Source organism: Rhipicephalus sanguineus, chromosome 2 (genome assembly GCF_013339695.2).
Source record: "Rhipicephalus sanguineus isolate Rsan-2018 chromosome 2, BIME_Rsan_1.4, whole genome shotgun sequence".
Classification (NCBI taxonomy): Eukaryota; Metazoa; Arthropoda; class Arachnida; order Ixodida; family Ixodidae; genus Rhipicephalus; species Rhipicephalus sanguineus.
The window spans coordinates 135,195,045-135,218,770 of NC_051177.1; the positions used below are offsets into that span (position 1 = coordinate 135,195,045).

At 45.7% G+C, this 23,726-nt stretch overlaps 1 long non-coding RNA gene across 1 annotated transcript; it reads right to left on the minus strand.

Moving 5' to 3' along the window:
* Positions 1-718: 718 nt before the first annotated feature.
* Positions 719-19,007, minus strand: LOC119381295 (uncharacterized). The gene is made up of 3 exons (XR_005181364.2): positions 18,926-19,007; positions 12,362-12,451; positions 719-934 (listed from the first exon to the last, which is right to left on the minus strand). It is a non-coding gene; the product is annotated as an uncharacterized LOC119381295 (long non-coding RNA).
* Positions 19,008-23,726: the final 4,719 nt, after the last annotated feature.

A 23,726-nucleotide genomic window follows, 5' to 3' on the forward strand; every position in this document is an offset into this window, starting at 1 on the left:
AATCCTCACTATGGAACAATTACGCCGATTCATTGCAAAAACGAGCGCAGTGCAGTAGACGGCGACGCAACTAGAGACACAGCCGCTGAGCAGCATGGCGTATGCATGACAGCGTCGTGTGCGTATATTTGTCTCTATCTGCACACCCGTCTACTTCTGTACCGTTGACGTGCACGTTAGTTCACTATAACTATGCTTATATTTATAACTGATGGGGTTTAACGACCCAAAACACGATATAATTATGAGAGACGCCGTAGTGGAAGGATCCGGAAATTTTGACCACCTGGTGTTCCTTAACGTGCACCTAAATTAAAGTACACGGGCCTCAGGAATTATCCAAGACAGCAACGCACGGCGCTGACCACGCTGCAGTATTTGTGAAGTTTTGCGATTGTAGCAGGGGGATCATTTTGTCAAGATTGGGTGCACGACGCGAATAGTAAAGATTATTCCAGAGCTTGCGCGACCACCAGCGATAAGGCTGGAATGTTCGATGCGTTATGTATTAAAGACGGCGCGTCTCAGCGATGATCAGTTTTTCATCGGTCGACGCACTGTTCGCCGCCACCAGTGTACAGTGTGTATTGCTGTAGTTTGACTTTCCGTTTCCCGGCCACAAGGTCGTCCAAATAAAGAGTTTAATCTAACACGCTGACTGCTACCTTTGTCGACGTCACGACCCTGTAACAATATTTATATTTGCATTTCACACAAGTTTGCCAGACATATACTTCTCTTTATTTGACAACACGAAACGAAACAAAAAATGGTTTTAATCATAGTTTCCTGGGATTTAGGAAGTGGCTTGGGTCTGGGGTATAAGTACAGCAAATTCTATTCTCAGGGCAAGTGCCATCTAGAGGACTCCTGAGTCCGCATCCATTTTCCTTGCACCTTCCCCTTTTTTCTTGGCAGTCGTATCGCCGGGCTGCTGGAGAAAGAGGTAGTGTTGTTATGTCACTAATTTCAATTTACAATAAAAAATATCTATAACAACTGTCAGGTATGTACTTCCAACCACGAATATACTTTGTTAATATTACTATAGTCAGCGGATTGTATTAATGAGGTTACAACCAAGAAAACTTGCTTGACTAGCTAAATGCTTCGGGCGTGTAGTATTCGCGTTCATCAACAGATGTAATTACGGCTGTATACGTGCAATTTATTTTTTTTTTGCTAATAAACTTTTACAACACCTAAACAAATGTTCCATGCGGACGCAGCTGCTCATGGTTCAATTGTTTGTCTGTTTATTTATACATGGAATCTTCGGTTCATAGGTCAGTCGTTATAAAAATTGACACTTTCGAACTCTAGCACGGCGCCTGCCGCTCAGTATTTTGGTATTAAAAGAACGAGGATGCCGTTGTACAAACATTGCACAGGTGATGTTAGATGCGAAGCAGCTTATGGCTTGGGCTTTGTCCCTCCCTCTCGCTGCGCATGCGCGTCTTCTCCCCCTATCTCTCCTCTAGTAATCCACTACTCTACGGAGCGGCGCACACGACAGGTAGTGCGGCAGCTGCATACCCCGCTCGGGACGGCACGGTAATTCTGCGGTATAAAATGATGGAGCGTGTGCGCCTCCTTCTCTCCTGCGTAACGCCGCGATGAGCGCCAGCGTCAACGCCACCGTGAGTGTCGGAGTTGGCGCGAGAAAAAGCGCAAGCGTCAGCGCCAGTGTCAACGTCAGCGCTGACACTGGCTCCCCGCTGCTTCGCATCCACACACGGTTCCCTTTAGCGGGAGATGGTGTATTTTGGATGCGAAGCAGCTTCTTCTCGCGGCTGTGTTCGGTGGCGTTGGTGGCGTCCGCGCTACATTGCACATGCGCTTACTCTCTTTCCCACTCCTCCTTTACGCAGGTGTTCGGCCGCCTTTTCTCCTCTCCTCCGCCCCGCGCTGCACCGCAGCGCAGCCTCTCCTCCCACGTGATGCAGCCGCGCCGCAGCCTAATTCAGCCTGTAGCCCACTCTCTCCTCTCCGTTCCCCATTTCATGTGTATATAAGCGAGAGTGCTCGGTCGGCTTCCGTCATTCTCGCTTCGCTCCCGTTCAGATGAGTTGTGACGTGAACGTCGGCGCCAGTTGCAGCAGCACTGCAACTTCTGCCGAGATCGAGATCGTCGCGGAGCAGCAGCGCAGGGCTCGCGATGCCGAACTCAAACGGCAGCGCAGGCAAGGTAATCCCGAACGCCGGTCCAGGGACGCGCAAGCGAAACGGCAACGAACGTCGAGCTTGAAACCCCGAGGTCCGGTACGCCGACGTCGAAGCCAAGCGTCAGCGTCGGAAAGCGCTAACGCAAAGCAACGCACCAACATAATGATAACACAAACACTAAATACGAACCTCACACACTAACGGAAACGCTGAGTGAACGTAACGGAAACTTGGTGTGCGACCCAATGCTGCTTCGCATCCCCTCATGGTTCCCTTGAGCGGGAGAGCGTGTAAATTGTAGACTATAGTCTTTCTTGGGGAACTTAAACGCAGAAATTTTGGTCTGTCTGTCTGTGTTTCTGGTTGTCTGTCATCTGGTTCAGCCACCCGGCCAAAGTTGAACAACTTGCCCAAGGGCCAGCCGTCTTGAACTGGTGTGTAGGTTCATACTTCTGCACATTGTCGATCAAAAAGCAAACATTACGCATATCTCAGGCGCAACATCACTACGTAAGGATGAGGTGGGGTGTTCCTTTATGAGAAAATACATAGATACCTAATTCTAAAGATCCTAGTTTCCTAAGTAGGCTGCGCTGAAAATGCGGCTGCGTTGAAAATGCGATGCTATGACGGCGACGAACGCCCTCTGTCACGCAAGAAGGGAACCCTCTGCACAAACTCATGTTTCCCGACGTATGCCAGATGGCGCTCATATCTCACGCAGCGCTCGTCTATCGTCTTTCGGCGGGATTTGCAGCGTAGCACGCAGATAGGCGGCCATTTTTTTAAAGTTGTTTGCACCTAAGATATACTTAATAAGTGACTATAAGCACGTGTTCTCTGTGTTCTGGCCATAGGCTGCTGTCAAGCTGTAGCATAGTGATCTATCTATCTATCTATCTATCTATCTATCTATCTATCTATCTATCTATCTATCTATCTATCTATCTATCTATCTATCTATCTATCTATCTATCTATCTATCTATCTATCTATCTACCTATCTATCTATCTATCTATCTATCTATCTATCTATCTATCTATGGAATCCTCCTACACCTGCGTTTTCTCGTGGTGGTTTCGTAAACTTGGCACATGCCATTATCTACACGGGATGGCAGGCCTATCATGTAGGTCATGTAGTCATCTGTCCCGAGCAATGGCCCGGGGTATGTGGCAATTTGCACTGCGTGATAGAACGCTAACCTTTAGAGTTTATGTCATTTCAGGCGCATTCAAAATAGACATTTAAAATTTCACGCAAACTTTGCGTGGGTAAAAAAGAGAATGACTTATCGTCAGTTGGCGACCTAAATGTAGACATCACGCAAGCAACCAAACGTTCGGCAACGACCCACAACAACGAACCATGCCGTAGAGAGCGTGAATGAATGTTAATTACATTGCCAAATAATTAATTGGCAATGTAATTACATAACATTGCCAGTTGTGATGGCGGTTGTTTAGCATCAGTTGTGGCAGCGCTTCTGTAACGTCAATTGTGATTGTAGGGTTGGTTGTGTGTCCTAACAACAATGTCAAAAGCAGAATATTAAATGCGAAGCATTTCTCAGCGATCTGCTGGCACTTTGAGCGTTTCTGCCGACGTGTCTATCTATCTCTCTATCTAGCCGCTTACGTCTGGTGTAGAACAAATTTGTATTAGTGTAGAGCAAAATTGGCATGGCAGGGTAAGATGATTTAACGAATATGCTTGTCGGGTCGTGACACGAATAACGTGAAAATCCTGTCGCGTACATCGTCAAACCATTTCCTCCATACACGTGTGGCAGATGCCTGTTCACCACGGGCCTCGGTGTACGGGTGTGCGCCACAGGTGATTGACAGTTTATATCTACCCAGGAACGGGTAGGGTTCTTGTAGAAAAAAAAATTCACCGACAATTACGATGCTCTTTAGTGCAAGTTCTTAGTGAAGCTTCGTGCTGGGCAACACCAACTGCGTTTGAAGTTTTGGCTGTCCACAGTTGTACCAATGTAACATTTGTTGCGTGTTGCCACAGGAACTACCGGCGTTCGAGTGCTACGCACACCCCTTTTTGCAAAGCAGACATCGCGAACCTAGCGAGCCACTGACAGCGCTCCAGTGCTACGCACACTACTCTACATTGCATGCGTCGCGAAACCAAGCGAAACGCCGGCAACCGCGTTACGACAAGCGAAGCCAGCCGCAGTACACGTGGCAGCCCTGCTTGCGCACGAGGGCCGACCGAGGCACCCGCGCGCGTGACGGAGGAAGAAAGCGAGCTTAGAGGCCAGTGGTTCGTGATACTGACAGACTGCGTTCGCTCTCATTCGTCCTCGTTCACTGTATCGGTTACGCGGACGCCAGCCAACAACGGCGGCATTGCTCAACGCTCGAACGGGCTTCCAAAGCAACGTCGAGTGGCGCCACTGATCTTATCGCAGCTGGGGGCATCCATAGCCACAACACTGCCTCTCACTCTTCCGTGCAAGCGCGCAGCTTTCGGATTGCATCTGTGGTGCGTCACAACGTGACTATTGCTGACCAGCAGTGCTCTGGGCCAAATAAGGAGGGCATGCGCGCACGTGTCCTGGCAGCCAGCACTGGCAAATCCGGCGACAAACCGCCTTCGTGGGCAGCGTCTGCCCCCAGTAACGCATAGCTCAGCCGCGCGATCATCGCGCCCAAACTTGTGATTGGGTTCCCTGAGAGCTGCGCTTTAAAAATGATGCAAATGGTGATAACTGCTATGATAGCAGACTCATTCTACGCAATTTTGCAGCTAATTTAGCGTTTTTCCGGGATATTTTTTGAGGTGTCTGTTAACCTAAAATACGAATTTTGGGATGATCAAGAACATTAAGTGCAGACGAAAGGAATAGGTATTTGGGGTGGAGTAGCGCCGGTACGTAGTGCATTTTCTTTTCTTGTTTTAGGGACAGAAAGTTAGCTGAACCACACCCAACAATACTCATTGTTGGGAGTGGTTGCACGTGCTCAAGATCACTGAGGCTGCAGCTGCGTCGATTGTCAATGAACGACCTTACGAGGGCGTAACAGAGTCGTGGAGGTGCGGGATGTACGAATCTGATGTACCACGAAGCCACAACAGTGCGGACTTCGCCAGAGCCACCTACTTGCCGGTATTTCGCCGAAAACTTTCACCGAGTCTCAGGCCAAAAGACAAGACCCCGTGCCAGTTGCTATCGCGCACAGGTCAGCACCAGCTGCACCTACGCGTCGCTGCATGGAAACTCGCCTGTGCACAGGGAGGGCAGAAGACGTGCACTAGTGGCATGCGCATTGCACTACACTCTAAGAAAGAAAAGAGTCAAAAGAGTGTCATGGAACCGTGACTTTCTTCAGGCGTCCATGTGACCCCTTTTGGAAGGTACAGGCAGAGAAAAAGAGTTAGCATTTCGAAAGGAGTCACTGGACGCTCCTGAAGCGCGTTTCGATTGGCTTCCGTCATGAAAGAGCCACCGTATACGCCATACATATCGCACGCTTGCCCTAGGGCGCCGTTGTGGCACCTTGCTCGCCGACGGAGACGGGGTTGGCGCCGGGGTGGCGTGCCGCTTCTGCCTCTCTCTCAGTAGTCTCAGTCTCCTCGTCTATCGTTCGTTGCGCGTGTTGCGCGTCTTGAAGTTTCCTCGGTTTCATCAGTTTCATGTTCATGCGCGTCTTCGGTGGTGTTGACGCCGGCTCCGTGCACGAAGTGACACTTGGAGGGCGGAATATTCATGGAGCTGCGGATACGGACAACGGGCGCCAGTTAATGATGAGTGTACTGCTTTCTTATTTACTAATTATACAGCTTTAGCTGGGCGTCTGCAGCAGCTCTGCGGAAGTTATCTGCCAGCAATTTCCAACAGCAGCCTGTGTCCGCGGGGCTGTTGCGGATGCCCAACTAAAGCTGTCAGTTAACGAGTTGCCACAGTTATGCGCGTTGCTGTACAAGCTCCCATAAAGTGAGCGATGCAAACAATTATCAAGGCTCATTTCTTGCTGATCGCACGTTGTGCCTGCACTACTGAAGGTGCAAGGTGTCGTTTTGAGATGAACTTTAGTCTACTTCATAAGAACATTTCCACCGACCTTGAGTGGACTGCGTGCTTCCGCGCGTGGAACGTGAAAAAAAAGCATGTGTACAGAACGCTCCGACGCACTATATACAATGGTTTTTGTTGGCTTAAAGACGGTAGTTTGAGGTGCAGATATAGTACGGTGGCTTTCAGAACGTACGTGGTAGTCATTCAAGTTGCACACGCCTCGCCGCTAAGGCGAAAATGCTAGACTTTCGACGGCGCCAGTTGATGCGGCCGCCGCCGTGCACTTTTTTCGTTCTATACTCTTTGCTGTTTTCATGGTTTGCCAACATCTGCGATGACGCTATAACAGAATCAAGTGAGTGTACGTGATTGTGGCAGTTATGTGTGCTAATTCTAGCATATTACATGTCTGACCTCGACGTAGACGGCTCCGCACGCGCTGGGTGTCGTTCGGGCCCTCGTACTCGCATGTCTTTATCTGAGTATAGGTTACGTTTGTAAAACATGCGGTCACTAACCGTTCACGGCGTGCCTTTGACTGCCGGAGGATGTGCTTGGGTGTCGGGGTAAGCCGGCACAGAACCGTGTTTATTCTGAAACCAAATTTTGAAGCGATTTTTCAGAAAAGAAGTTCTTTCATTCGTGTATAGCCAGTGCCCATTGCGAGACGAGGTTCCCGCTGCCTTTTACGTGAAAGTTTGTTTTCGTTGCCGAATTTGAACTAAACACTCGTGGCAGATGTGTGTACAATAACGGTGTGTTGAACAAATGGTGGTTTTAAATACAAATAATGTTTGTGTTTTGGTTATTCCAAGAATCCCGGATCACTTCTCCCGCCTCTTCACTCCAGTTGACAGCCACACTCGGGGAAACGAAGGTGCCGCTCTGGTCTGGCGCCCTACCGCTCGTGATGGGAAAATCAACAGCGGCATTCGCCCTGTCAACGAGGCAGTCGGTCCTACATTTCTTTTGGTTGGACAAGACGACGTAGGAAAAGAGGTGAGTGGCACCCACGCAGAGGAGCCTAAAGCAATTTTGTTTGTTGTTTAAAAGAGATTCACATCATCTTGTGCTGCAAGTTTGTCGCCAAGTGACGTGTTACAAAAGGTACCATTCGCAAGATGTGTAACGGCAAAAAAACTTGGTTCCTTACCATACGTGTTTGCATTTGTTGTTTTGTTGTGAGCCTTCATTGTGTCTGTGACCCACTTATTTTGTAGGTTTCGTAAACCTTTACTGTAATTTCATTTTCTCATCATAATCACGTTCTGCTTTTCAGATAGCGTTTTTCACGGTGCTCACGTTGAACAGGAGTGACAACCTAGCAAGCCACAAGTCTGATGCCTCCAGCCGTCACCACTTTTTGATTTATTCTTAATCATAAGGAAGAAAGATTGAAACATGATGCCCATTTCTGAAGTTTATTCTGCACCATATCGGCACTATGCACATCAGGCACACATTTTAGTTGGCTATACTCATAGAAGCATGTAAATGAGGAATACCCAAACTTCTTATTTGGAAATCAAAGGCCATCTTTTCGCGCTTTCTATATAACTTTGCTGGAAAATATGTGTTGTTTTGACGAGTTTTATTAAAATAATGCTAAAATTGAACTATTATTTTTTTCCAGTCGCTGGGCAGAACGGCAAGTATTATTGGGCTTGCTTAAAATGAATACTCAACTATTTTCAGCAGTAGTCGCGCAAAAGTAGAGCAAGGGTCAAATGAGAAGCTTAAGATACTTGTGCAGTCGCTTGACGCTTCGGTGTGGGTCACTTGACCCGCGTAGGAGTGTTACCGGCGAGAGTCGTCTGACTCCCTATAAGTGGTAATGTGATCCTTCGGATGAGAGTCTTTCCACTCTTCCTAGAGGGTGAGGGGCTCTTCTAGAGTGAGCCGACCCTGACCCACCAAGAGAGTCACCGTTACTACATAAAGTGAGTCCTATACGTGGCAATTCAGAACTCTCTGAAAAGAGTCACGCATACTCTTTTTTTTCTTAGAGTGTAGGGTAAGGCGATAAAATGCTATTTCCACACTGAAAATAGAGCTGGAAAAACAGTTCAGAACTTTATGTCGCTTTTAGAGATTTATTTAGGCTCCACCATTGCGACCTTCGACGGCAAATTTTACGTGCAGAAACGTGGGATATGCATCGGTTCGTGTGTGGCAACGGTCACAAACGAGATTTCTGCAGAAGGAAAGTTGCAGTATTTAGATTTGACGCTGACACTGTCACGCTCGCATGTATGTTGGGCCTATAATCCACGCTCCTGCAAACCACTGCTACCGCTTGATTCGGCTCATTCAAAGACTGTGAAACGAGCAATTGCTTTCATGTGTCTAGAATCCGCTCTCCAAAAGTCTTGCGTCCATGCAGCCCCGGCAGTTTTTACCAGCAAGTGCAACGACTATGGTCGTCAGGCTATTCAGACCCTCTTCTGGTGACTACTGCGGGGTCGTTGCTTCAGAAGGTGAAATGCCAGGGCAGGAGGGAAGCCACACACAAAAACGACATGAGGCCTGAGGTGATCCCCTACATCCACAAAATAGCGCATAACCTCAAGAAAGTGGCAAATAGGCACAATGTGCCGATCGTCTTTTCAGCGCCGCGCAAGCTGTCGAAGCTGTGTGCGCGCATCTCCGGTGAGGTAAAAAAGACGAATTGTGGAATCAAGCACAATAGGCGCTACGTGGATTGTGCGGTCACACTACTCACAAATAATAAGGGCGCGCACCTTCCTGCGCACTGTGCAGTGTGTGGCTGTGTGCCTTTGTTTGCTCGTTTGTAGGTACTGGGACGAAGCAGAGAAACGGTTGCTCGTGAACTGTTGGAGGCGTTCTACATGAAAATGAAGGGCGCAGATTGCGTCAGCCAGACATCAGTGTGTTTGCAGGAGCGGGAATTTCGATTGCTTTGCCGTAATATGCAGTACATTTTCTGATGATTAGCTTTGCGCTGTGGGCGCAGGCGCGCTTGTGACGTACACTCTGTATATTTTCCCTCAATTCTTTCGTAATAAAATCAGTTGGTAGTAAGCGCCCGTCCCGTCTTCTTGTCTCTTGTGTCCCATCTTTTCTGCGCTCTGCTTTTATTTTCAGACAATGCACCAACTCTCCCAGCAACGCATTCTATTGAGGTACGATCGATCGGTTACATCTGATTGGCCTCACGCTACGCGTGCATACACATTCACAGGAAGCACGTCTGACGAAATGCCCGGGACGGTGAGAAACCATTCTCCGGCTTCCGATCTCCGCTTGAAATCACCGCCTGCTCTTCGCGTAAGCCGGTTGCCGTCTTGTCGGCGCCGCTATCCGTCGCCCTTTCCGGAAAAGTTGTCGGAGCGGCCGTTGGTCGTCAGTTCGCTAGACAGTCTTCGATTTTGACGGATAATTATCTCTATCAAGTTGCAATTTTTGAAAACAAGTTGCTTGTGCGTATAGACGGCGTCCTAAAAATGGCCCTAGGGAACACGGGGGCAACAACATGTTTACATTTTTTAAGGTGCTTTCTTTATTTGGTTTATAATTGCCAGTGTTCAGTGAACCATCCGAAAGCGTTTCGTTAAAGCGCGCGTTTACTGTACTTCTCAGTGAAGATGATTAAGGACGGAACTCTCCATTTCGCATACCAGTCGTTGCATTTTCACCGACAATTGTTTACTGGAGATAGCCTCGACACACAAGGAAGCATCTGATCAACTTCACACTTGCTCCTTCAAGAAAAAAATTGGGGGCAGTTTGCACTAAGTCGCGCCAAGCTTTGCACAACGAAGCACGAATCCATCGCCGTTCGTATGCTCCATCGACCGCCACGTCTAGCTTCGAGAAGCGCGGTGGTGGTGTACTCTTTATTACGCACAAAAAGTGGGGACCACTGCGAAGACTCTTTGCGCTGGCTTAGAGTAAGTCGGCGGGGATCCCTTGGGATACCGCAGCCTCGACCGCGCGCTGGATGATGCGGCGTTGGTCTACTTGCTCGCTCAGGAGTACGCAGCCAGGCTATGAACTATAGAGCGGATGCTGTACGCGATGTCTCCGTTGGTGGGCGTGGCTTGGCTACTGCGCATGGGCGGCTTGGCCAGGTCATGCGGTATCTGGTCGCTAGACGACGCGGTGCTTGCTTCCTATTTCATTATATCTTTTTTCTCTATATTTCTTTCTCTCTCTTTCATAGGTGTTCTCTCAGTATGTGTAAATTTCTTTCTCTTTCTACATTTCTTTCTTTCTATTTCCCTCTTTCTCATTCATTCTGTGCTACGCTTTACTATCTCCCTTCCTCCTTCTCTCTTTCTCGCAATCATATTTCTCCTCACGCTCGCTTCTCTTCCCCGCCCCCTTGCTACAATACACTATAGAAGGGTATGCTATGCTCTGCTTACGTGCCTGCATGACAGAGTGGTTAGGACGCTCGCCTTTGGATCAAGGATGTGTGGTTTCGAATCCCGCCTCGCGAAGAATCTTTTTCGGCTAGAATTTTTCTCTTTATCTTTCTTTCTATCTTTCTTGCCGTCTCCTGTCTTTTTCCTTTCTTCCCTTCTCTCTCTATTCGTTCACAGATAGCCGCACAGTGCTACATACCCGTAAAGAAAGTAATAGTTTTGTGTGATCGACTCACAAGAAACCTTTTGCTACATTGCATCGCTGTTAAAATAATAGCGCGGTGCAATATTTTTCGATGAGTTCTTTCCGCGTTACGGAAATGTCAAGATGGCGGTCCAATTAGTTTCAGATAACAAGTTGAGAAATAACAATAGCGGGTCTTCCAGTGCACGTTATCGCCCAAGCACTGCGTAAAGATGGGGATGCCTTTGAATGCAAAAGAGAACCACGCTGCAGTTGGCGAACGGCCCATGGGAACAAAATTTAGCGTTAATACAATGTAAGCTGACAGATTGGCACGAGGCGCAAAAACCGTAGCCAAAGAGTACGGTGTAGGCTTGACCTTTCTGTGAATGCATAGGCTTAAGTAATTGTGCGCAAAAGTAACAAATAGCATCGAGAAAAAAGGTCAATGGTTGTGGTGGCGTTTACGCCCATTTTGGTTTAACACATACTTTCAAATATGTAGATTACGAGGAAGCCATACTGTAATAGGCACAGCGATCATGCGATAAAACATACGGTGAGCAGAACGTCAGATGCAAGATGATTTTAGTGTGAGAAAAACAACGCCTATTATCACAGGCGAATGCTATTGTTCGTTTTTTTACTCTAGGGAATGTGGTTTTTTACATATCTTTCTGTATACAATGGTGCCATCTCGCAAGGGGCAACATTTTGCGAGGCAGTTCATCGAGGATTGCCATATCAGACAGCGAGGGGATAGTTATCTGAACCTACAGCCCATCTTTCTAGGTGATGTCGAATTTAGGTGTCTGAACAGGATTTCCCAAATAACTGTGGTACTGAGCCAGCTTTCATCTCTAATGCTCTTGTCAATGTTCCCCTTTTTAGCAAATATTGTTGAACACGTGTATACGAATGCAATTTCCCTAAAAACGACACTTACCACTCAGCCAATATCAAGTTAATTTCTGAGTCTTCGCACTCGTCCTTGCGAGCGCTGCACCAACACAACAGTTGAACCGTGGTATACACGCGTTTCGGTGAGGCTGCACTACGCCTTGGCGTTCACCTACTACCTCTTGTTAGCTGGAGTTGGGGCAGTTACACAGGTAACAAAATATGTGGATAGTGAAGCATCAGCACCTCACATATCATGTTGACCCCATCAATATTTCACTCAGAGGTATAGCTCGATTTTGCAGATATACTTAGTATTCTCCTCTAATAAACGAACCATTTCTACGGTTTTCGAAAATAAAGTTGCAGGCAGGCCTAACTTTTGCGCGATGTATATTGGTGCGTCTCAAGATTACCCGTTTGCAAGAAGGCGCAACAAAATGGCACGGATGGATCTCGATCCTTAGGACCAAGCTTTGCAATAGACCCAGCTTCAGCAAAAAAAAAACAGTCATAGCGCACAGCATAAGTACTTGCTTCTATCTAGCTTACCGATATTAAGAGAAATATGTAATAAATTCACGAACAATAATGAATCAGTATAATACCAATACCAGGCAAATGCTGGATTAGTGTTCAGCAATAACTTTAACATAGTCGGGGTGCTTAACGCTACTCATACTTACATCTCTCTTCTACCGATACGTTCGGGTGTTTGTTTCTATCTTGTTGCAGCTGATGTGGGGTTTTCTCGACTGGGTGCCCCATTTCGAGCTCTGAAAGGCAATTTGCCATGGTTATTTTATCCTGCATAAGCATAATATCCTCGAAAAACCAGGCTACTAGACTTCGAACACTACATTGCTTTCAATAAGGTCGTTGCTGAATATTCGCGCACTCCTCCCATATATCATGTCGCTTGTTATAAATGCTTATTGATTTGAAATTATTGAGTAGGAACATAACACTTCTGAAAATGCCACTTTAAGAGTATCATCGCAGAAATTCCGCCGTCGGCGTCGGTGTCGGCGCCGTTGGTTGTGAGCGAAAACTCATCTTGTCCGTGACCGAAAAATCGAAAAAGCTGTAAATTAAACAAATAATAACAATGTCGGGTCCGAGTGAGAATCGAACCCAGGCCGTCTGCGTGGCAAGCAGGTGTTCTACCACACAACCACGCCTCTGCTTGGAGCTGCATTGAAAGTAACTTTCATGCTTCCCAAAAATACGCGTCCTGTATACAGGCGTCACAGTACGAGATGTAATATCGCAGTAATATTGCGTGGTAGAAGCGTACATTGCCATCGGGCGTCACACCTTGCCAATATCATAACGACTTGGTGGTTTAAAGACAGTCACCCATTATATAAGGCACACACTACTGTGCATATTCCCCTTAAGACCACGTAGTGGGTGCATGGCAACTTCGAAAAAGTTTCTCGCGCATAATTGCTCCTGGTTTAAAGCATGCTACCCATTTCATAAGGCACGCATCTTAGTGCGCGCATTCTGTTAAACACTCGTAGTGTTCGAAGTGCGCTCTAGGGGCAGGATATCGCTACCGCGTTCAACTCTTAAAGGAGCCCTCCAACACTTTTTTTAAAGCGCCTACATCGCTGCCGACCGCATCAACGCGTAGTGGCACTCGCCAGAACTATTGCGCGCGGAAATGACGAAGATGAGCGCTGGACTGTGATTGGATAAATGTAACGTTAGAATTAATAACGGCGTTGCATCACAAAAGTGATTAATATTGGGTTTAGTTTTTCTTTAGCATGCGTTTTTCACTGAAAACCAACTAGACGAACGATCTTAGACTTTTTCAGCTTTAAAACTGCAGCGCCCGGCAAAGAATCCGCCGAACGCCATGGCGCTGGAGGAAACGCGCTGGGGACGCTCCAGGCGCCGTAGTTTGAAGAAACTGAAGGGAAAAAATTGTAAGAGCGTTGATATAGACGCCGTCGCAACAAGAAAGATGACTAAAACTACAAAACATGATAGAGGCGTTCGCGATCTGCCTCGTTTCGCACGTGCAGTTCACTCTTAATGCACCACGATGTTTGTTACTATCGCAACGGCGTCCTCATTACTTTTGAAATAACGGGCAACATGGTATGCAAGCTTCCCGTACGCAGGATCTTTCAGTTCATTTCATTGGGGCGCCATCCGACGTCACAGGGAGAGTGAAACGTGGTCAGGTGACCCCGCGAAAATCGAGTTGAGGGTAGGCGTCCATTTTATTGTATTTTGAGTGTTCTAGGCCGAATAACTTCGGACTGTGTGCCCCTATCGCTGCCGTTCTTACTGCAATAATCTCTTCAGCCTTCAGTCTACGCAACCCGAAAGCAAAAAATCTAAAACAATGAGGTCTGGAAAAGTGTTGGAGGGTCCCTTTAAAGGCGAAGCTTAAGTGTCCCCCAATTTTTTGACCACCCCGGTACGTTTACTCGAATTTCCCCTGTGATCACTCTCTCCCCCTTCAACCGCACTGCCGCAGCGTACACCAAATCGCGCCATGTCAATTACCGCCTGGTTGTCCTCTACACAGGTTTCCTAGCCCGCACAAGCATATACAACGCACGTGATTGTATGAAATTTCAGAAAGGTGCCTAAGCCTCAATGTAGCGTTGATTGAGCGTGCCTAAAACTGACAACACAATAACCCCGCTGTCTTGTGATGCTTCTGTCTCCTCGCATTCCTAGAACTTGCGAATGACATAAAGTGCCACTGAATGAATACATTAACTCTTTTTTAAATTCCGTGCGGCGCAACTGATCAAATCTGTGCTGAACAAGAACTTCGCAGCTCCACCACGACACTGCATCCGCCCATTCGCGCCTGATTCACGTTTGCTTCACTAAAGACATCTTTCCTGTAATTCTTCAGGCTGACTACGGCCCCGACATGGATCCGTGTAACTTTTCTCGGTTTCCAACGCGGAACATTCCGCTGAAAGGAAACCAGTTCGCGTTATAAGGAGGCATGATACGGAATGAGATGGGCCGGCTTATCACACCTACAAAAATGCGTTCCATGCCTGTTTCGAACAGTGAGGTCAGTGCTGGAGATGTGTGTGCATTGCCGAGAAGACTACTTGGAAGGTGATGAGGGTTTTGTACCTTCTAGTCAACAGATGTGCTTCTGCTGACCGAAGGTTGGATACTTTTATTGAAGACACCTAGTATATGCACTTGAAGGACTTCGACACATTACGTAGCTTTATACTGAGACCTCAGCATCCCAATGCTATTTTATGTCCACTGCAGGACGAGACATTACCAATGATCTCCAATTCGGTGAATTACGCATTTTAAAGCTACTTGCGCGTATTTATTCCTCTACAGGCGACGTCATTCACATGTTCCCCTTGCACCTAGTTGAAGGTGCAAAAAGCCGCCAACCATTTCTTTACACTCCCGGGTATTTGTAAAGGCAACCGTACATCAATGGCACCCAACCCAGTCTGACTTTTTCTACTCCTCTAAACTGAGTCAAGTTTAAAGATGAATTGTAGTTTTCAACAACCTGAGATTAGGCAGATCAACAGATGATTCGGCAATGGAAGCTTCGTGCGCATAAAGAACGGCATATGTAGGCGGTGAAATGAAGCTTCATGTTATGTGCATTCCAACAAGGCACGGTGGATCTGCTGCAACGTTCTTTAGCTCTTTCGGGACCACGCCTAGAGAGCGTGCGTCACCGGTGACCCTAATGCACCGAACGAGAATCTAAAAGTGCGGTAGCTCCTATGAACTAGTTGCACAATTTAGCACATTCTGTAAGCCCGAATGTTTCGTCTCCTGCATAGTTTTTCCCGAGCGGCAGCAATATTTAACAGCGACTCAAAGATAGCGGTTCTCTTGGTTTGTTCGCTAAAATGACAGGCGAAATGGCAGCGAGACCCTCTCACAAATGTCCTTGCTTGGAGCATTCTGTTGCGTCCACAAGTAATTTTTCTGCTGTTTCTAGCAGAAGTGACTCTGAGGATGATATCAAATCATGACAATATAGTTCGGAAGAAAAAGCCGTAGAATGAGCCCGGATCGCAGTCAAGTGCTGATCAGTACCTTACGCTTTCTGGCACTTCAATTTTTTACTCAGATTGTAATGTCGTGAGGGTGTTGGCACTTTTATATCCTGTATTTGTAGTGTCTCAACAGTATACGGTGAAAACTTGGTGGCATAACCTTCAACCAGTAGACAGTAATGTTCAGCCAGTGAAGTGGCTTATGCCCCGAGGAAAATCGGTGTTTGGGGCATCTCTTTCACAGCGCATGTATTAAAGAGGATTTGTGTTAATAAAAATGAGTGTGTATGGTTGCTTATCCTGTAGACGCTGTCTTATGCCAAAAATGGTGGTTCTTGGGAATTGGCCACGGCCGCAGAGATGATGAAATTCATTTGCCTGCTAATCTAGATGGGCATCGTCGAACTTCCACGACTACACCTCCCCTAAACAAGTACATTGAGAGCAAGTCCTACCGATTGATGAAGCGGATAAAATATAAATACTGCTAAGAGTACAAGAAACTTGACGGCTGGACAAATGCCACTTGTAATGCCTCTTTTGCCCAGTGGGGCAACAACCTTCGAAAAAGAAATTTTTTGATATGTTAGAACCTTCAGACATGGTTCCACCAATTTCGATAATGTCAGACATCAAAACTTGTCCGTTTTGTAGCTCACAATTGAAATATTTTTATTGTGTTCGCTGAATCCATACTTTATGATGCTTTGTTGCCGTGTTTAGTGCTATCTCTTGGTATCTGATTTTTTTCTGTGCTGCTATTTAGCAAAATTTGATAAGATACCAATTGCTCAATGTCAAATTTAGCGCTCTTCACAATTATGTTTATTATATTGCTGCGTATAAAGAATTTACAAAAGGAAATAATATAAACATGTAACCACCTGGAATAATGCAGTCTTCATTGGGCAGACAAAGAAATTTGTAACTCATTCAGAAGACCTTCAGTGGGGGCTAGTTGGAAGATACTCAAGTTTGTCCTCAACTTTGCAGCGCTAAATTTTTTTCTGTTGTAACTCACATGCTTTTTGAGCTAGATCATTCCTCATTTCCTCTAATATAGAAAGCTGTTGAGCAAATATATTGTATATCTCAGATTATTTTTCATTTTTACTCTTTCTTGTTAGGGGTGCAACATTAAAAATGTTCTGTGGAGTGTTCCATAAATTTAGTCTTTCATAAACGTTCTTGCATATATACCTCATTATCAGTTTTTCGAAGTAATACAATTAAAAAGTACGATCACTTAGCTTCATATTTATATATAATATTACACTGTATATATCATATTATTTATAAAAAAATACAATTACTAAAACATTCAAAATGTGGCCAGTTTTCCCACGGCCACGAAACAGTTAATACCTTCTGTTGAGCAGGAGTTTGCTTGCGTGTCGCATTGCTAGGGGGCATCATGTCGCACTAGCGCACAATCAAAGTACTTCTACAGCGCAAGCATCTCTAAGTTGACACTTCCTGCACTAAGACGCTAAATTAAACTTTGGCCAGGGCTGGTGCATTTTGGAAGTTGCGCAAATTTGCCTGATTCTTTTTAGTTCAGCCGAAGAGAACGCTACAAGGATTAGGTGCTTCACTAGTATAATAGCGCTCCAAATATCAAGCTATATCTAGAGAATAATTATACACACTCCAAGCAGAACTATGCCATCGTTGTCTAGGTAGATGTCACCGTTAATCTCTGCATAATATGGATGAGCGCTAACATCTTATAGCATCACGCGCGTGGAACGCTGTATCAACGACAAAAGGCGTGTGTGAGAGTACGTCATATGAAAAGGAACTCCATGCAATCTGTGCAATTCGTGCAACAGCTGAGCGAGCAGTATCAGCTTGTCACTTCATGTGCGCTGTTTTTGCGCCCATATTGTGAAGTGAAGTGATGTTTTATTTTTTTTCAAACAAAGGAGGAAGCCGGGGCTAAAGGCTGAATGCCTCACAAAGGCATCGGCTCCCTTGTAAGTTTGATTTCAGTTAACGCAGAAACATAACTGCAAATATAACACAATAAATGCATAAATCAGTTGCATTTGCAAGTGTAAAAACGTTATTAAGCATACAACGATGAAAATCATAATATACAAAAGGTAGACCAGAGTCGAGTAAATATTTCTTTGTTTCTTTTTTAAACATTTTCAGTGAAACATTAAAATTAACATTTGTCGACATTTTAATAATGACCACAGTTATCTGATAAGTTAATTTTTTCCCGTAATTAGTACGAGTTTTAGGGACCCAGTGGGTTAGTTTCCGAAAATGATTTGCATAATTAGAAAAAGTGATGTTTTCATTGTGTAGTTGATTGGCCTTAATGTGCTGCAACAGACGAAAAAGGTAGACTTTGTTCACTTTAAGCAAATCATAATGATGAGACAATAGCAAAGTGGAAAAATCGTAGGGTCTGCCGACGTAACCATGAATGCACCGCAAAGCTCTCTTTTGAATACCTGTAGTTTCTGATAGGTAATAGTCGTAGTTGTCCCCCATACCAGAATGCAATAGGTTAGTTTAGAATATACAAGCGCATAATACATCTGCAGTCTCAACCACACGGGTACCAGACTAGCTACCTTGTAGAGACAGACTACACTTTTGCTAATTTCAGATGCTAACCTTGACACATGTATGTTCCAGGAAAGGATCTGGTGGCACCAGACACCAAGAAATTTTATGCACTCAGCCTCGTGTATTCTTACCCGTCCAAACTCGATGCTGACCTTGTAACAAACTGCAGTATTATAACATCTGCAGTATGCTTTGTTACCTCAAATACGCAAAAAGAACACGATGCGTTTTATCAATTTTACTTGTAATGTTCATCACACCAGAATTGTGTCAACCAGGAGGGCTCACAACGCTGGCATGGGCAGTCATCAAATGTGATTCGCTAATGCTTTCCTGTGATTTTTTCATGCGAGATATTGTGCTTGCTAGTGAAATCAATAGCCAATGCATATTCTGACAACAGAAACCTCAGCTTGCGTAGTTACCCAATAATTTGCTCTCGCTACACGATGTTAACCATCTGGTATGAAGTAGCTTTTTTATCGATGGACGGCTGCTCTAAGAGTCAGTAAGTACCGTTTAGAACGAACACCATATTCAGGGACAACAGATATAGGGAAGTAAAAAAAAAAGAAAGTAATAAATCAGGCACCTCAAGTGCAGATAAAAGCATCGGAACTGAAACGTAATAGCACTTACCTATTAGAAGAAAGCAGAGAACAGCAACTGACAGATAATGTTTCATACCAAGAAAATTTCAGGCTCTGCGCTACTGACCGATATCACTCAGTGTAGCGTCGAACTTTATATAGCCGCGTAATAAGTTACCTTGCTTTTTTTGCCGTTGATGATGTCAAATATCAGTCCAGCAGCAACTCCCTACTCAATCATGGCTGCTTGCCTTGCTTGTTATGCGCGATTAAGGTCGCCGATTTATCACCTGGCTCTTCGCCATCTGTCATCTCGCTGAATGCGTTAACATTAACCAGCCACCAAGTTTATTTTTAGCAATTATATGGACAGTCTCGGCTGATTTTTGCCGTCCCCGTCGCCGCCGTCACATATATATATATATATATATATATATATATATATATATATATATATATATATATATATATATATATATATATATAAGCCAGCAAGCAAAATAATTCAGAAAAACTTTCCGACGCGCAGAATCGAACGGGCGCCCTGTCGCTTCGCTGCGCGCGGCGTTAGACGATTAGGCCACGAACAGTTTTTTTTTTCTTTATTGGGTTAGGCCACGAACAGTGCCGTCTTCCTGCTTGGTAACGGCAAGCTATTTATATACACCATTTACTTCAGCATGCTTTCTTAGTCACCACATAGATGGCGCGAGGTGCGCGCTTTAGAGATTGTAGCCCCGCGCCTGCGAACGCCGTTGCTCTTCGCCCTACAGGGTGTGGTCGCCTTCGTGCGCTTACCTCGAGGAAAGAAGGGGCGCCTGGTGGGCTGGAGCGGGACGTAACAAGGTCATTTCGCTCGCAGCAGCGGCCGCGTTTGCGAAAAGAGCGCGCTGTTCAAACAGAAATAAGTAAAAACTGTGACAATTAGTTCGCACTCGTCCTGTGTGTACCTGTTCGTTCGTTTCGTGCGTCCTGCTTTATGTTTGAGCAGAGGGCTTAAGTGCCGAGCTGTGACGCAAAAGTTTGCGCTCGTCCTGTGTGCGTTCTTTGGGCTCGAGCGACGCGCTGGCAATTTCGAGCTGCTTTCCGTTCTTCGTGTTACATTCCAATTTATTGCTATCGCATTCATTGCTTCGCCGTTGCGGCGAAACTGACTTTTTTTACGAGCAGGCTGTCCTTGCAAGAATGATGTGATGGTTCCACGACTGGTTGCACAACTTAAGAATTTCCTTATGACGATCGCCACTTAGCTGCCGTAAAACACCGTGTGTTACGTTGTATTGCCCAGACGATCACCAATTATTCTTGAAGTTGTAAGCCGTCCCTTTGCCTATCATCTAACCAATTCAATGCGGTTTCGAGCCGTATGGTGAATGCGATTTTTTACCATTTATTTGCATGCAGAAGCCATTGGCCGCTTCCAGAGGCCAAGAGATCTGATGTACAATTGCATTAGACGTCGCCAAAAAGTTATCTCCACTGAAGCAATGATAACATAATAAGCATTGTAAAGCAGAAAAACACGCGTGAGCATACTGCTTAATCGATGTAATCTTGTGTAGCGCTTACGAAGTAAAAATTAGGAAGTACGAATCAGCCCACATGTACATACAGCCACAAATTACATACGTAGGTGTAACAATATTGTGCGCGTTTAAAGAAACGACATTTGATTGAGCATAACAATTGTTGGCCGGGAAGTAGACACTGACAGATAACCTAGTGGGGAAAAAATTCGTGTTACGTCTTCTGCAGAGCTTACTGAGAATAGGACTTCTCTATTTGTAGTAATATCATATGCCTGTTTCATCATTTATAAGATTAGAAAACGCTTCTAACCTAGCTGTCATTATTTAGTTAATTTCGGCAAGAGAGTTGACTTTAGGTATTTCGGCAAGAGGGCTGACTGAACTTTATATAGTCGCGTAATAAATTACTTTGCATTTCTATTCTTTGACGATGTCAAATATCAGTGCAACATCAACTCCATACTGTAACAAGACTCCTGACTTTTCTTTTTATGTGCGGTTAAGGTCGCCGATTTGTCACCTGGCTGTTTTACTTGGCCATCTGTCATCTCGCTGAATGCGTTAACACTAAACAGCCAACAAATTCTTTTTTTACGATCAGGCTGTTCTTACAAGAATGATGTCGTGGTTACAAGACTGGTTGCAGAACTTCAGAATTTCCTTATGGCCATCGCCATGTAGCTGCCGTAAAACACCGTAATAATATTTCGCAATGCCCATGAACTATAGGTGGCGCGCTGTGGGATTCAAGATGGCGCCAGCAGGAGGGTCAACCCGTTTGTTAGCAAAGGAACATATAGGACGTGCGGAACCACGGCCGTGCCACTTTCTCTGGATGAGGTCATGAACTGCACTGTAATGAATATGAGACCACAATACTTGCCCAAACAATGTAAAGTGGGAAATGTTCGCTGCCTTATTATTTTCCGCAGTGTTAAAGGTTATATTTCGTCTCCCTTACCGTGCATTAACGATGGTCTAGGAAATCATGTGCGCGCTACAGAAAACGTATGAAGTCAACGGCACTTGAAGTATACGTACCGTGCCTGCCTCTCGGATTTCCGTAGTAATAGGCCACAAGCGAGTAATGGCATCGTTGCTGCACAGGACCGCATGTTTAGCGGGACGATGGCTTCTAAACATGTTGCTTCGGCATCATTACTTGTGTGGTGAGGAACGCGGAGTGCACAGTTCACTTCTATCGGATTTTACAGGTTTGACGAGCGCCTCAAAAAGAATGTACACGCAAGCTTTTCACAACGTTGAATAATTTCTGAACAAAGAAGTCATTCGGAAGGTGATGGTCAAGTTAATTTGGCAATTCAGCTGCGCGGCTTATGGGCGCGATTGCACGTTGCGCTGCCGCTCGTCCAGCTTGTTCGCGGCATGCGGCCACAAAAGTCGCGCTACGTGAATCGCATCAAAAAATTATGCTTTTATTTTGGTCTCAACACTATCATACATCAAGTACAGTCAAAGTGACTTACGATTGTGAAAAGCTTGCCGTACGAATGGTTAACCAGCAACGCACGTTAAAGAGAATCGCTGCTGCAGCATCTCCATCGGCGCTGTCGCTATCGGTGATTTCACAGCCTTCAATGCCCAGTGAAAATTCCTCGTCGTCAAGGTGCCTGGTGTCTTTCAACATCGATGTCAAAATCAACATAAAGAATTTCCTCCGACGAGAGCTGCCTCGCCTTGTCCGCGTTCTGGGCACATTGAACACTTTGCTTGCACTGTGCTGGCACCTGTCAACAAAGTAACAAACCTGCGGTACAGCGCTGACCATGAAAGCAACTCACGGGTGAATTGGAGGACGTTGAGAGCGCGGCTGCCGATCAAATTTTGCCAGCAGGAGTCCACTAACGCAGACACACGCATAGTTCATAAATCAATCGATCTCGTTCAATCTCCGCCGGAATGCGTCAGCTGAGGATAAGATTGAGCCAGCAACGAAGCCGGCACTTGGTCGTAGTTCACGATAGCCGTTGAGCGAGTGGAGCCCCGTATAACTGAACGGTCGCTCGTAAGATTCATACAGCTCTTTTCTAAGAATATTAATGCGCTTTACTTCAGTGCATCACCTATTCATTACGAATGCCCTCATATTATTCAGTTACAGAAGAGGAGATCGCGAGCTCACGCGACACACAGCGTATAATGTTATGGGTTTCATACAACAAAAAAACATCGATGGATATCGTATACAAGCGAAATAGCGCGAGTTTTGATACAAGGAGACAGACACTAATATGCACTAAACTGCATGGCCACGGAAAAATTAGCGGCGCTCAAATGTGTACGCTGTGTGGTAACATTGGCAGCACGACTTACCCAGGGTGCTTCCCCAAGCATCTTCAAGAAAACTTCGCGTCTCGCACGAAAGAATCAAACTTATCCTCTCACGGACGACCCGGGTTGTTCACGGATTCATGAAAGACGCAAATTCGTAGTGGTTCTTTCCAAGCAACGCGTTGACAATCGGGCCAGCACAGACGAACTAGGAAGGGGCTGAGGGTTTATAGTCTGCCAACCATCCTCCTCACATCCGTCTGGTGGCCTGACAGTCTATGGGCATTGCGAATACCTGGCGTTTACCGTCCCAAAACCATGATGTGATTATGAGGGACGCCGTAGTGGAGGGCTCCGGAAATTTCGACCACCTGGGGTTCTTTAACGTGCACCTAAATCTAAGTACACGGGCCTCAAACATTTTCGCCTCCATCGAAAATGCAGGCGCCGCGGCCGGGATTTGATCCCGCGACCTTCGGGTCAGCAGTCTAGCGCCATAACAACCGACCACCGTGGCGGGGCCGTAAAACAATGTGTGTTACGATTTATGAATTATTAGGATCATGAATTATTCTTGAAGTTGTAAGCCGCCACTTTGCGTATCATCCTACCAATTCAATCCGGTTTGGAGCCGTATGGTGAATGTGATTTTTTTACCATTAATTTGCATACAGGAGCCATCGGCCGTTTTCAGAGGCCAAGAGGTGTGATGTAAAATTGCATTAGAGGTCGCCAAAAAGTTATCCCCACTGAAGCAATGATAACATAACAAGCATTGTAAAGCAGAAAAACGCACATGAGCATACTGCTTAATCGATGTGATTTAGCGTCGCGCTTACGACGTAATAATTACGAATTAAGGCACTAAAAACAACAAAATGAGCCATTTTTATATTGTCATTATTCATCAATCTGCTGACATAAACGTACGGCCACAAATTACATATGACGGTGCAACAATATTGTGCACGTTTGAAGGAACGACATTCGATTGGGCATAACATTTGTTGGTAGGGACATGGACACTGA